The sequence below is a fragment of the Urocitellus parryii genome, chromosome X, assembly GCF_045843805.1.
Source record: "Urocitellus parryii isolate mUroPar1 chromosome X, mUroPar1.hap1, whole genome shotgun sequence".
In the NCBI taxonomy this organism is placed as follows: Eukaryota; Metazoa; Chordata; class Mammalia; order Rodentia; family Sciuridae; genus Urocitellus; species Urocitellus parryii.
The window spans coordinates 126217821-126230206 of record NC_135547.1 but is presented as its reverse complement, the minus strand read 5'-3'; the positions used below and the strand labels follow the sequence as shown (position 1 = coordinate 126230206).

General features: G+C 43.3%; 1 protein-coding gene across 2 annotated transcripts in view; it reads left to right on the top strand.

The window, feature by feature from the left end:
• The first annotated feature begins 1768 nt into the window (after nucleotides 1-1768).
• Nucleotides 1769-12386, top strand: part of Clcn4 (chloride voltage-gated channel 4) — a 72273-nt gene continuing 61655 nt past the window's right edge. Inside the window, exons 1-2 of one of the 2 annotated variants that reach the window (XM_026395141.2) lie at nucleotides 1769-1919; nucleotides 3212-3346. The gene's annotated coding sequence lies outside the window, so the exon portion shown is untranslated. Of the gene's footprint in view, nucleotides 1920-3172; nucleotides 3347-12386 lie in introns of both variants that reach the window. The other variant, XM_026395142.2, reaches the window with a different exon arrangement.

The window sequence follows — 12386 nt, the reverse complement described above, 5'->3', positions numbered from 1 at the left end:
TCAATAGCTTGAGGATTGATATGAGCAAGTGATTGGGGTATAAAATGGTGAGAGTCGGTGATGAACCTTTTTCCCCCAAGGGAAAAACCCAGGCACCCAGTGTAGGACTCAGTTTAACCACAATATGCTCCTGCCAGGCAGCAGGAGGCTGATGTCAGGGCTGTTTCTGAGCCTGTCCGCAAAATGGGGACAGAGCATCAACCCTGCAGTATTGCTGTTAACATAATCTTGAGATAATCAAATAATCCTGAAGATGAATGTGCTTTGTACACTATACATTTGCTGTATGAATACGGGGGGGGGTTGAAAAATGTCTGTTTTAAACATATGTGGTGCATTACAAACCTAGGAAAGTTTCCCACCTGCCTCTGAGGCCCAGAGCTAGTGTATGTACAGACAGGTAATTATCCTTCTCAAGTGCCAATAAAACTACGTTAAAAGGATTTATGATGAAGCAGAGCTTCCAGCATATTATACAATGGGGAATTGTTTAAAATGGCTGGGAAATGAAATATTTGGGGCATCAAATTATACTTCATAACCAATTTTAAACCAGGCCTTCTCAGCCTCAGCCCTATTGATAGTGTGGGCTGGATCATTCACCATCATGGGGCAGTCAGTTCTGGGCATGTTTAGTAGCATGTTTAAGAATGTCCCTGGTCTCCACTCACTGGATGCCAGTAGCCAGGCACTGTGCCCCCCACCAGCAGTTCCTGAGGGTGGCAGCTGAAAATGTCCCTGGAGGAAAGGGAGCAACATCACTCCCCATTAAGAAATGCTGTTCTAGGGGCTGGGTATGTGGCTCAGTAGAGTGTATGCTTTGCTGCATAAGGCCCGGGGTTCCATCCCTAGCACTGCAAAGGTAAAACAAGATAAAGAAACAAACACTGTTCTAATCTTAGAATTTAACATATCTTCTGTTTTTGAAGATTTAACTTGCTTCCAGTGCTTTGAGATCATAAATAATTGCAGCAAACTTTCCCTAGTTGATTCTTTCCCACCTGTCTCTTCTCTGCTCCCAAACAAGGCAAATTCTTGGCCATAAATTGCTGGAGCAAATTATGTCAAAAGCTGTCTGGGACCCAGAATAATTGGTCAAATTATTCATACTTGCAGGCTTTTGGAAGGAATTATTAAACTGGCCTACCAGAAAGATGGTTCAATTTACCTCTTCAAGGGTGGTGTTAGGTTTGTTTTTGTTCCTATTTGTTGTATTAAACTTTGCCAATTTGATAGACAAGGGTGGGATTTTAGAAGAGTTATTTCATTCTGTTCAAAATTGCATGGCCTAGTTTAGGCTTTTTCTAAACTATTTGTTGTGACTTTTTTTTAAAAACAGTTGAGCAATCACCTGGAAAAAGAGAAGGTGAAACAAACCTGTTGGGGAAAGCAGAAACAAAAACCCCAACCGCCCTGGATGAGGAAGGTGCCTGTATTTAGTCATTTCAGCCAAGTGGAACACAAAGCAAGGCTGTAAATACAGTTTCGAGGTCCTCTTCTGGCCTCAGGGGGGCATATTGTATATCCCCACCCCCCAGGGATTCAGGGAATTGGTGTCCCAGTCGTTCAAGCAGCCCAGCCTCTGGCGTGGGGCGGGGCGCGTCCTGTATGGGAAGACTAAATTCTCTTTGGATACAAATGCAGCAAGGGTGGGGGCGAATGACACTGGCATTAGGGAGCTGCGGAGTCAAGAGGTGACCAAGGCCTGCTGGGCTGGGCTGGGCTCTGTGGTTGGGTAGAGCACGTGACGCTCCCAGCCTGCCTCCCGGGCCCTCTGGGCGCCTGAGGCTGAAAGCGACATTTGCCTCTGGCAGGAAAATGAACTTGTCAGTTTCCGCTGGCATCAGACCGTCTACCCAAAGGAGCGACGGATCGGGGTAGCATTTTAGCTTTCTATCTCAGGGATCTGACAGCGAAAGGTAAGTTGTTTGTGACTCAGAAAAACAAACACGAGAGGAGTGACTGAGAAAGCCACACTGCCACTTTGTTGATTAAAAAAAAAAAAATCTAGTCTTGAAAATAATATAGATCGCTGTGAGAAGCAAGGGCTATATTTATTCCCAAATTAAAGATTGAACGTCCGAAGAGAAAGTTGGTTAATCTGGAGCGAATAGTGGGAAAGGGGCCCAGGTTAAATATAGAAGGACACCAAAGCTGCTGGAATAAATAGCAAGTTAACTTAACTCTTTAACTCTAGCCTGCTTGTAAAACAATTTATTTCACATTTCTCTCAGGGGTGTGGGAGAAGGGAATGTTAAAATTATGATTTAAACTCAAGTGAAAGCAAATTAATTTACATGAAACTGGAATATAAATAACAATTTCTGCTTTTGTCCTTTTACATTTCAAAAATGTTTATGTGGTTTGCAGAAAGAAAAGATTGTGTACTGCTTAAGTTTGAAATATGCTATTTCAACTTTATGAAATGATCACAGTTGGAATCTTTTAAAGCTTCCTAGGCAAGGCTGTTTCAGTTGTGAATGGGAAATGTTGACATTGTACATATTTTTTTGTAATTGTAAAATGAATCACTTCAGAATGTGATAAAAATTAGAAAATGTGAAATAATCCACTATTGTGAATTAAATTTTTCATACCTGAGAAATTAAATGCCTTACCAGAAGATTTAAGGAAATAAACAGATATAATTCTGCTCATGCAATATTGCTTTATTTTAAATAAACAATTATTTTAGTAAATAGTATTAATATGTGGTGTCATTATTTTCCCTTTGCAAATACAAATTAATATTGGAATGCAGCTATTGAGAGTAATTAAAGCATCATTCATCATTGCATTTAGTATAATATTCCTTAAGGAAATGCTTTGATAGTGTTTGATGTAATACTTGATATATGATTTGAATTATTGAACCTCTACATAAAGTATGTTCATGCATATTATATCTTAAGCATCATTTTGATTTGCACAAAATATCTCCCTACTGCATTTGATAACTAAATTGTGTCTCCTTTCACTATAATCTCCTATTGCTAGTTATTTTGAAATCCTTTTACAGGTTTGGAGCCTGTGATAATTTGGGTGTCTCCTTCTGTGTGGTTTGTTTTCCATAATTCCTCGTTAAAGGTTAGGGAAGCAGCACACTTAAAGCAGAATGCCCTGAGGGTGGTCAGAGCGAGGCTTTCAAGCCACCGCTCCTTGCTTTCCCCAGGCGTTCAAGGTCTTTCCCTCCTCGGATCTCCCCTCCTAGCTTCCAAGGCGTCACGTGGCAGCGTGGAGCCCGCCTCCCGGTGACGTCACGGCGCTCACAGCCGTCGCGCTGAAGAAAGGATGCTCTAGGATGCTGTCCAGGTGGGCAGCCGCGCTGCGCGATGCGGCACTGCAGGTAAGGGGCGCTCGGCGCCCGGACGCGCTCCCCGGGGCTCCCGGTGGTGCGGACTCTGCAGGCGGAGCCCCAGCGGGTTGGCCTAAAGCCTGGCAGCGTCCCCAGAAACAGAAAGTGGGGCCTCTGCCCGCTGTGGCGCCTGCTGCCCACAGCTACAAGCTGCTGCTGCATGCATCAGGCAGGGAGTGGCCTGGTGCAAGTCCACGCGTGACTTTGAGTCTTGGCGTGCCCACACTGAGAAAAAAGGGTAGGGGCCAGACAGAAAGACAGGACCTCATGTTCAGGAGGGGAAAAATCTGGAATGACCGCAATATATGCATTCTAAGGAAGAGATGGGCTTTTAAAAGATAACCATCAACTATTTTTTTCACTGTCATTGTGCTTAAATAATAACACATTTATTCTCTTTAAAGGGGATGTTCTCAGTAATTAGACTTATGTCTTTTAAAACAAAAGCCTGCTGGGAAATGGCAGCTTCTTGGTTAATAATTTAAGGGCCAAATGTGCTATCTAAATTGTTTTGCATTTTGCAATGTTCCAATATTTAAATGTGTTTTTTCTTCCAGTGTTTTCAGTAGATTTAAAAATAATAAGATCCAATAAAATAGAATAAAATAAAACGCAGTTTCCAAAGGTAGCATGCCAGTGCCTGTAAGAGATGGCTACATCTCTAAGAACAAAGTGGTCTTTAGCAGAGGGTGAGGGTGGAGATGACACCAAACCCTAAGAATTTCCAGCGTTGTTTTTGATCCCCTTGCTGAATAATCAGCTTGCTGAAGGCAGGGACCTGATGACTCAGCAACAAATGGAGTGGGTCAGGTGACTTAAGTTCCAGCATGAGCGTTGTGGGGGGATTTTAATGGACTTTTCCCTACCCTGTTTACATTCATTTCTCCTGGTCTGTACCCAGGACATGCGTGGGCTCCCTTAGGAGGAGAATGTGTCATTCTTTCCTGAAAACCAGACCCCTCTGGAAGCTGGTAAATGGTATTGGAACTCACACCATGAATAATTTGCCCCATAGGCAACTTGGGGGGCTGCTAAAACAGTGATATTTTCATTGATCATTGAAGAAGGCATTTCTTTTAGAGTTTGAGTTCTTTTAGAGTTGGTGTTACTGCAGTAATTCAGTAATTTGTTTATTGCAGTTTTTTTTTTCTTTGGTTCAGTTGGCTATAAGAATAAAGGTCGGTGGAGGGTGTAGCTCAGTGGTGGAGCATGTGTGTAGCCTGTGCAAAACCCTGGATTTAATCCACAGCATAATTAAAAGGAAAAAGAAGAAAAAAAAAAACAATGAACTTTCCTCAGGTCCCCACCATGGCTTCTCCCCAGCAGAACAAAGCAGGTGATGCAAGTAGATTTAATAGAGATCTGGACTCCACTTCTGGCTTTTTGACTATGTAACCTTGAACAAGTCACCTGGTGTGTTCATGCCTGTTTTCTCATCTTGAGAGGAATTGGGATTAGGTTTTCTCAACCTTAGAACAGTTGGCATTTGGGGCTGGGGCTGATAACTCTGTCATGGGGACTTTCCTGCAGCATCTGTGTCCCCCACCCACTATATGCCAGTATCAATTCCCTCCTGTCAGTTGTGACAACCCAAAATGTCACCTGACCTTGCTACATGCCACCTGAGGACTCCATTGCCCCCAGGTTGAGAACCTCTGATTTAGATGATTTTTTTGGTTTATTTTGTGATGCTGCAGAGTGAACTCAGGGCCTCGCATGTGCTAGGCAAGTGTTTTACCACTGAACCACATCACCAGTCTCTAGGTAATCTTTAAATGTTCTTTTGGCTACAATAAATCAGAATTTATTTTTCTATGATTTGTTCAATGTGGAATCCTCTGTCAAAAATCTGATTCCCTTTCATAATATTAAACATATTGAAAATGCAGTGTGAAGTGAAGATGTTTTTGTACTGAGGGTTTCCAGAAACAGTCAAAAGAGGAGGAGGAGGCTATTGGTATTCCATTTGTAATTGGAGGTCCAGCCTATTAGAAGAGGAGAGTGTTGGAGGAAAAAAAAACACCTCTAGACAAGGTGTGCTGAAACTGTGACCCTGCATGCATCCCCATGCAGGTTAAATCTCAACCTGGGGTAGACCCAGCAGCTGAGAGGCCACATCTTCGTCTGCAAGATTGGCAATAACAGTCTGCACTCAGAAGTGTCCTGAGGATGAAATGAGAAGAGATGACATATTGTGCTGGTGTCAGATGTGGTGAGGACAGGATGGTAGTGATGTCCATAGAGATAGGAAGAGGCAAACACAAACTGCCCACAGAACCAGCAACCTGGAGAGTTCCTCAGTGTGGTGATGGTCACATGCTTTAGGCTTTAGTCCAGGGCCTGTGTCTAAAGGTGTGCTTGGCCACTTATGAGGATATCTGTGTCTGTATTATTTAATCTCTCAGAGCAGTTGCCAAATCTATAAAATAGGACCACTGTTCTTGGTGATCCTGATTCCTTGGTGTTTGGGGAAGACTGGAAGGTGGTAAGAGGATCTGCAAGTTGGGAAACTCCCTGGAGACAAGTAGCAGTGATGACAGAAGTGTTGCAAGGTGTGGAATGTGTTTACTATAGGGCGAGGGGATGATGAATTTAAAAGGGCCAGAAAATATTTCCTTATCCCCCAGGCCTGGGACCACAGTGTGCCTCTCCCCTGCATCTCCTTGCTGCAAGGTCACTCGCTGTCTGGCTCTTCCTTCCTTCCCCATAAAAATAGTCTCCTGTGAGGATTAGAAAAGCCCTCCTGCGAGAATGTTGGCCTTTAGTGAGAAAAGGCTGCTGCACCTTAGGCTCGGGCAATATAGCAGCTAGTCCTGTTCACTTTATAGGCCATTTTCTTCCCAGGCTTCTGCCCTTAGCATTCAGGCTGCTTCTCCTATATCCAAAGCAGCCCTTCCAAACTCTTGTGGCCCTCGGAATGGCTTGGCACTCTCTCTCAGTGCCATCTGGCCTTGTCTCTTCAACAAGTCAGTATCATGAAAGAAAATTAGAACAAGGAGGAGGGATATTTTTTATCAGATGACACTTCAGAGACTGAATAGTCAAATATAACTTGTAGCCCTTGATTGGAACCTGGCCTGAACAAATATATGTAAGAGGCATTTGGGGGAACACATGGGAACTGTTTTATGTGACTGGCTCTTAGATGATACTAGGAAACTAGTGTTGATTTTATTAGGTGTGGTGATTTGTGGTGTGGTAGGCAGCTTCTGAGATGAACCTGTGACCTCTGCCCCTGGCAGCCACAACTTTGCATAATTCTCTCCCTTTGAGTTTGGGCTGCACCTGGCACACAAGTCACATGAATATGATATAGCTGGCGTGAAGGGATGGCACTTATGAGATTAGGGTATAAAGAATCTATGGCTTCCACCTTGGGTATGTTTTTCTCTATTGGACCAAAGGAAGGAGCTGCCATGTTATGAGCAGCCCTATGGTGTGGGAACCCAAGGTCTTCTGTCCAACAGTTCCCACACCCATCCCCAAACCAAGACCTGTCAGTGGCATAAGTGTCCTTGGCAGCAGATCCCTCAGCCTCTGCTGAGCCTTGAGATGGCTGCTAGCCTCTCCTGGATTCTTGACACAGAAACAGTGAGATAAGCCTCTTTACTTCCTGCTGCTAGGTTTTGAGGTAATTCATTACACAGCAATAGCTAATACATGTGTTTGTGGAAAAGAGTCTTATTTTTTGAAAATGTGTGTTGAAATTGAGATGAAATATCATGATAGCAATAATTGGCTTTTTTCTTACATTTTTTGAAAATCTTTATAATATATGGCTGAAGACAAGTGAATTACTCTCACATGTCGTGCTTTTACATTTAGACTGCTGCAATAGCACATATCATGTAGCCTCTGGAAAGTTCCACTATGCACTCATGAAAGAATGGGCTTGAAAGAAGACAAAGACTATTATAATAATATTTTGACATCATGGACCCTGTGAGGTATCTTGGCAACCCCAAGGAGTCCCTAGACCATACTTTGAGACCCACTGCTCTAGATCAGTAATTTACTTTTTTTAAAAAAAAGGATTTTAAATCTCTAATTCTTCAATTGCTTAGCCAACCATCAGAGGCAATAGGGGCAAGCCTTGACTTAGAGGCTTTACCCACACAGAATTCAGAACACAAGCACTGCTGTAGACACAGTGCTGTAGACACACAATAAGCTTGCAGTGAACACAGGAATAAAGTTATATAAGGAGTAGTCTTTTTCCTGGTCTGACATTTTCAAGTTGACCTTTTTTTGTCCTTTTTTTTAGCTCCTAAAAAAAGCATGTATAAATTTTTTAAGGGAGTTGGGGTACTAGGGATTGAACCCAGGGGTACTTTACCACTGAGCCACATCCCCAGCCCTTTTTAGTTTTTATTTTGAGACAGGGTCTCGCTAAGTTGCTTAGTGCCTTGCTAATTTGCTGATGCTGCTCTTGAACTTGTGATCCTCTTGTCTCAGCCTCCCAAGTCGCTGGCATTACAGGCATGTGCCATTGCAAGAAGCATGTATAAGATCTACAAAAAAATTGTACCCAAACCACACATACACACATGGGTGGGTGTCCATACACATATAATCTAAGAGAATAAGAAAATATACTAATAAAATATTTTACAAATGCTCAATAGGAGAAGTGTTCAAAACACCTTCCCTGAGTAAAATTCAGCATTAATTGGAAAAAAATTATATTCATTCTTCTGTTGGTTTGGTATAAAATGTAGTTAAAGCTTTTATATGCCCATGATAAAACTATTTATCCATATTTTATATAAAACAGTAAGGAAAGCTAGGCAGTTATAAGGACTTAAAATCATAAAACAAGTTTAGTCATTCCTCACCTGAATTTTTTTTTTCATTTTTTTCTTTTTCTTTTTTGGCACTAGATGTTAAACCCAGGTCCACTGTACCACTGAGCTACATCCCCAGCCCTTTTTATTTTTATTTTGAGATGGGATGTTGCTGAGTTGCTGAGACTGGCCCCAACTTGTGATTCTCGACTTGATTATGACAAATCAAGACAGAATATTACTGGTACCCCAGAGGATCCTACCCTATCCCACTGTAGTCAAACCATCTGGCAAGTGGCAGTCAGCATTCTGATTTCTGTCAGCATAGATTTTGTCTATTCTTTACCTTCACATAGATGGAATCATACAACATGTACTTTCATATCTGGCTTCTTTCATTCAACATGATTTTGAGATTTATCCATGTTGTTTTGTATAGTAGTAATTCACTAATTTTATTGTAAATAGTGCTTTTAGAGATAAAATGGGAGCATTTGATACATCATGCTTCTCTTACTACTGTTTTTTGGAGACCATTTTGTGTCAGCATGCCCACAGTGTGTTCCACTGTGGGACAGTACAGTAATTTATTCAACCAGTTCTTGATTGATAGACATGTGGATTAAGGCATTCTTTTGTAATCAATAGTAATGGTATTATATGAATGTAAACACTCTCAAGAGGAAGAGATTCACTAAGATTAATTGAATGAATAGAATTCAGTTGTTGGAAGTGAGCTTTAAAATCAAAGCAACCCTTATATTTTACATATGAGGAATAGATATCCAGAGAAATCAAGTGACTGGCCCAAGGTCACATGACTGATCTGACAGAGCTGTGGAATAACCATGGTGTCTCATGTCCTTACAGAATGATCTTTTTTCTACTCTACACTCTGTGAGGACAGAAGCCATGTTTATCTTTTTAGTTCTATAAGCACAGTATGTAGCACATAGCAGGTGCTCATTAAATATTTATTGAATGAAAAAATAAGTGATATATTAGTGTTCTGAGAAAAGACCATCCATATCATGAGAACTGCTAAAGGATTTCCATAGGTCATAAGCCTCAGTATTCATCCAATCATTTGTTCATTCACTACCTTAATTACTTTTTAATTCAGCAAATATTCCTTGGATCCTTGCTGTGTGTCCAGGTCAGTGTTTCTCAAGCTTGATCTATGGACATTTGGGGCTGGATGATTCTTTGTAGTAGGGGCTATCCTGTGCACTGTAGGGTATGTATCAGTATCCCTGAGTTCTATGCACATAACAACAGTCCTACAGTTGTGACAACCAAAAATTCCAGTCATTGCCAGGTGTCCTCTGGCAGGCAAAATTGTTCCCCACTGGAGACAGTGATAAGTCTAGGAGGTGGGGGTACCTGTAGAAGAAAATGGACAAGGCTCATGACCTTGAGGAACTGTCACTGGAGTTCATGAAAGAGGAAATCTCTGTTTCGTAGGTTGTGCTATTCAGTGGGTAGAGTAGGAGGCCAAGGAGGCAGTTCTTGAGAACAGGGTGACCTGTTGTTGGCTGAATTGAATGTAAGTTTGAGAGCAGAACCTTCCCTAGTGGAGGTAACTTTAAGTCCTCCTGAAGTTACAGAAAAGGGGAGTCCTGGAGGGCTCAGGTCAGGCCCTTTGACCCATGCCAGGCACAATCCAGCAGTGAGAGCCAGGATGGTGAGCAGAAAGTTGCCTGGGGTGCCTCTGCCTGAGGACAGTGTCCACATCTGACCCCTCAACAGCAGCTTGTATGCCTGGGGTTGCTCTTGGGGATTGGCTGATGCAAGGTCAGTACAGTGAGGCCTGTTATGCCCATTCCTTGGGGCCTGCTTCTCACCTGGCCACGGACACGTTGACTCATCTCTTGGTGGTCGATGCTGCCTGTACTTGTGCCTGCCCAGCAGTTTCACAGGGCTCTGTGGCCTGACCATGTTTGTGTGCTTCTCAGTTCCTAGCTTCCTTTCTGGTTGCTTTGGCTAAATGTGAAACTTGTTTTCTTCCTCCAGTGTCACCCTTGGAGGCGCTGGTTGGACTGAGGCTTTGTGGTCAGGATAGAGGAGGTCAAACCACAATGAATTATTTTTCTTCTTAGCTCAGTTATGCCTCTCATCAGTGACCCTTTCTCCTCAAACCTGTGAAATGACTGAAATTTCAGCCTCTATCTTGGCTCCAATGGCCTTGTTCTTTTCTCTGTGGCTAGCCTGAGGACAGGAAGGACACATCACAACTGTGTTTAATGCTTCCTGGTGTAACCTTTACAAACTTGCCAGCCGTGAGTGTCTACTTACACTTTTTAAAATCTCTGAGGGGGTGTGTACAGGTAAGCAGCAAATAGATTGTAGTGGAGGAAAACTTGTCAGAAAATGGTCAACAGTCTGAGGAGGTCCCAGGAGAGGAGGAACATGGGTGATATTTCCCTCCAGCAGTATCTTTGGAAGCCGTTATGGGTCAAATTATGCCCCCCTCCAAATTTATATGCTGAAGTCCTAACCCTCAGTATTTTAGAAAGTGACCTGACTTGGAGACAGGGTATTTACAGAAGTAACCAAGTTGAAATAGGGTGGACCTCTAATCTACTATGACAGATGTCCTTACAAGAAGAGGAAATTAGGGCACAGACACACATACAGAGGGATGACTATGCAAGGACACAAAGAGAAGATGCCATTGGTAAGCCAAGGAGAGAGGCTTAGAACAGATTCTTCCCCTTAGAACCCTCAGAAAGAAATGATCCAAATGATCCTACTGAGACCCCCCATCATTTACTTCCAGCCTCCAGAATTGTGAGACAATAGTTTCTGTCATCTGAGGCACCAATATGTGGTACTTTGTTGTGGCTGCCCTAGAAAATGAATACAGCAGTGTTGTTTGTGGATGTGTGAACCTTTGCCCACTTGGGAGATTAGAAGGTAACCAAGATGTCTTGCATAAGCTCTTTTACACAGTATAGGAGAGATGTGGCCCTCCAATGCCTTCTCAGTGGAAGCAGGTGGCTTCCAAGTCTAAAGGTCTGAGGTCTCTTAGGTCCTTGTAGAAGAAGGCCCTTGGGGCCTGGGCTTGATCCAGCTCTCCACTCACCATCTGTGACACTTACCCTCTCTTCTGCCTTAGTTTGCTTATTTGTAACATGGGCCTGAGGGTGACAATATTTGATTCACAGGGTGTAAGGAGCCCTACTGACTTAATCCATGTGAAGTGCTTAGAACAGCACCTGGCATCCTGCTGTCGATGTTGTTATTGGAAGGGGTGTCTGGGGAAGTTCTACATTGTTGGCTCTTGGCACTGGAAATACAGAGACCTCATGCCCCCATCCTCTGTGGAGTGAGGGTGTGAGAACACTGAGTTGATTGTGTCACCCGAGGCCACATGAGGTTGGCCTCGTCTCCTTTCCAACAAGCAGGCTGGGTTTCAAAATGGGACAAATAGCTGTGTGAGCCTGGGGCCATGGGAAGCCTGCCATGGCCCACAACAGTTCACCCAGTTCATATGAGGAAGACTATAGTAGAAGGGGCACAGAGAGTGCTGGAGGGGGACAGGGAGGTGGGCCAGGGAGGAAGGAGAAAGAGGAAAAAGGAAGTGACCTCTTTCCACTTTGTGGCTATAGGCAAAATTATGAAACAGGCCAAGTTTAATTCTCCCATGCCTTTCTGGATATTTGTTTGCTCCCAGCCTTCCTCTCTATTGAAACTGTCTTTGGTCCTGTGGCCCTTGGCCCCTTGCCAGGTGGCCACCATGGGGCTCCTGTCATTGTCAATGCCTCATAATCTTATATCTGGGGAACCCAGCCTGGTGTTTGGAGGGTTGGCCCGAAGGGGCCAATAAACCTCCTCACCATCCTAAAGGTATCTGCATTTTTAAAAGTGAGACCTCCATGATTTCAAATTAATTTGTCATTCCTGGGGTTTCAGGCAAGGCAGAAAAGTGGTGTCAGGCTTCTGCTGGTGTGGTTGCTGGCCTCCTAGATAGTCACTGATGGCCTCACCTCCTGCCTCATGGCCTTGTGTAGTCCCCTCCTCATGCAATAGCTTGGGACTGACCTGTGCAGACTGGGTTTCATCCTTCTTTGTAGTTGTGTATAGTCTATAGTTTTCTCTGCAAATGATGTGTTTTGTTTTCTCTCACTGCTTTAAGAGACCCTCTTTTTCACTAGCTTTAACAATTTGATTACAATATGCCTGGGTGTGGGTGGGTGTGTGCATGTATGTGTGTGATCATGCCCACACATGTGGGCTTGAAGCTC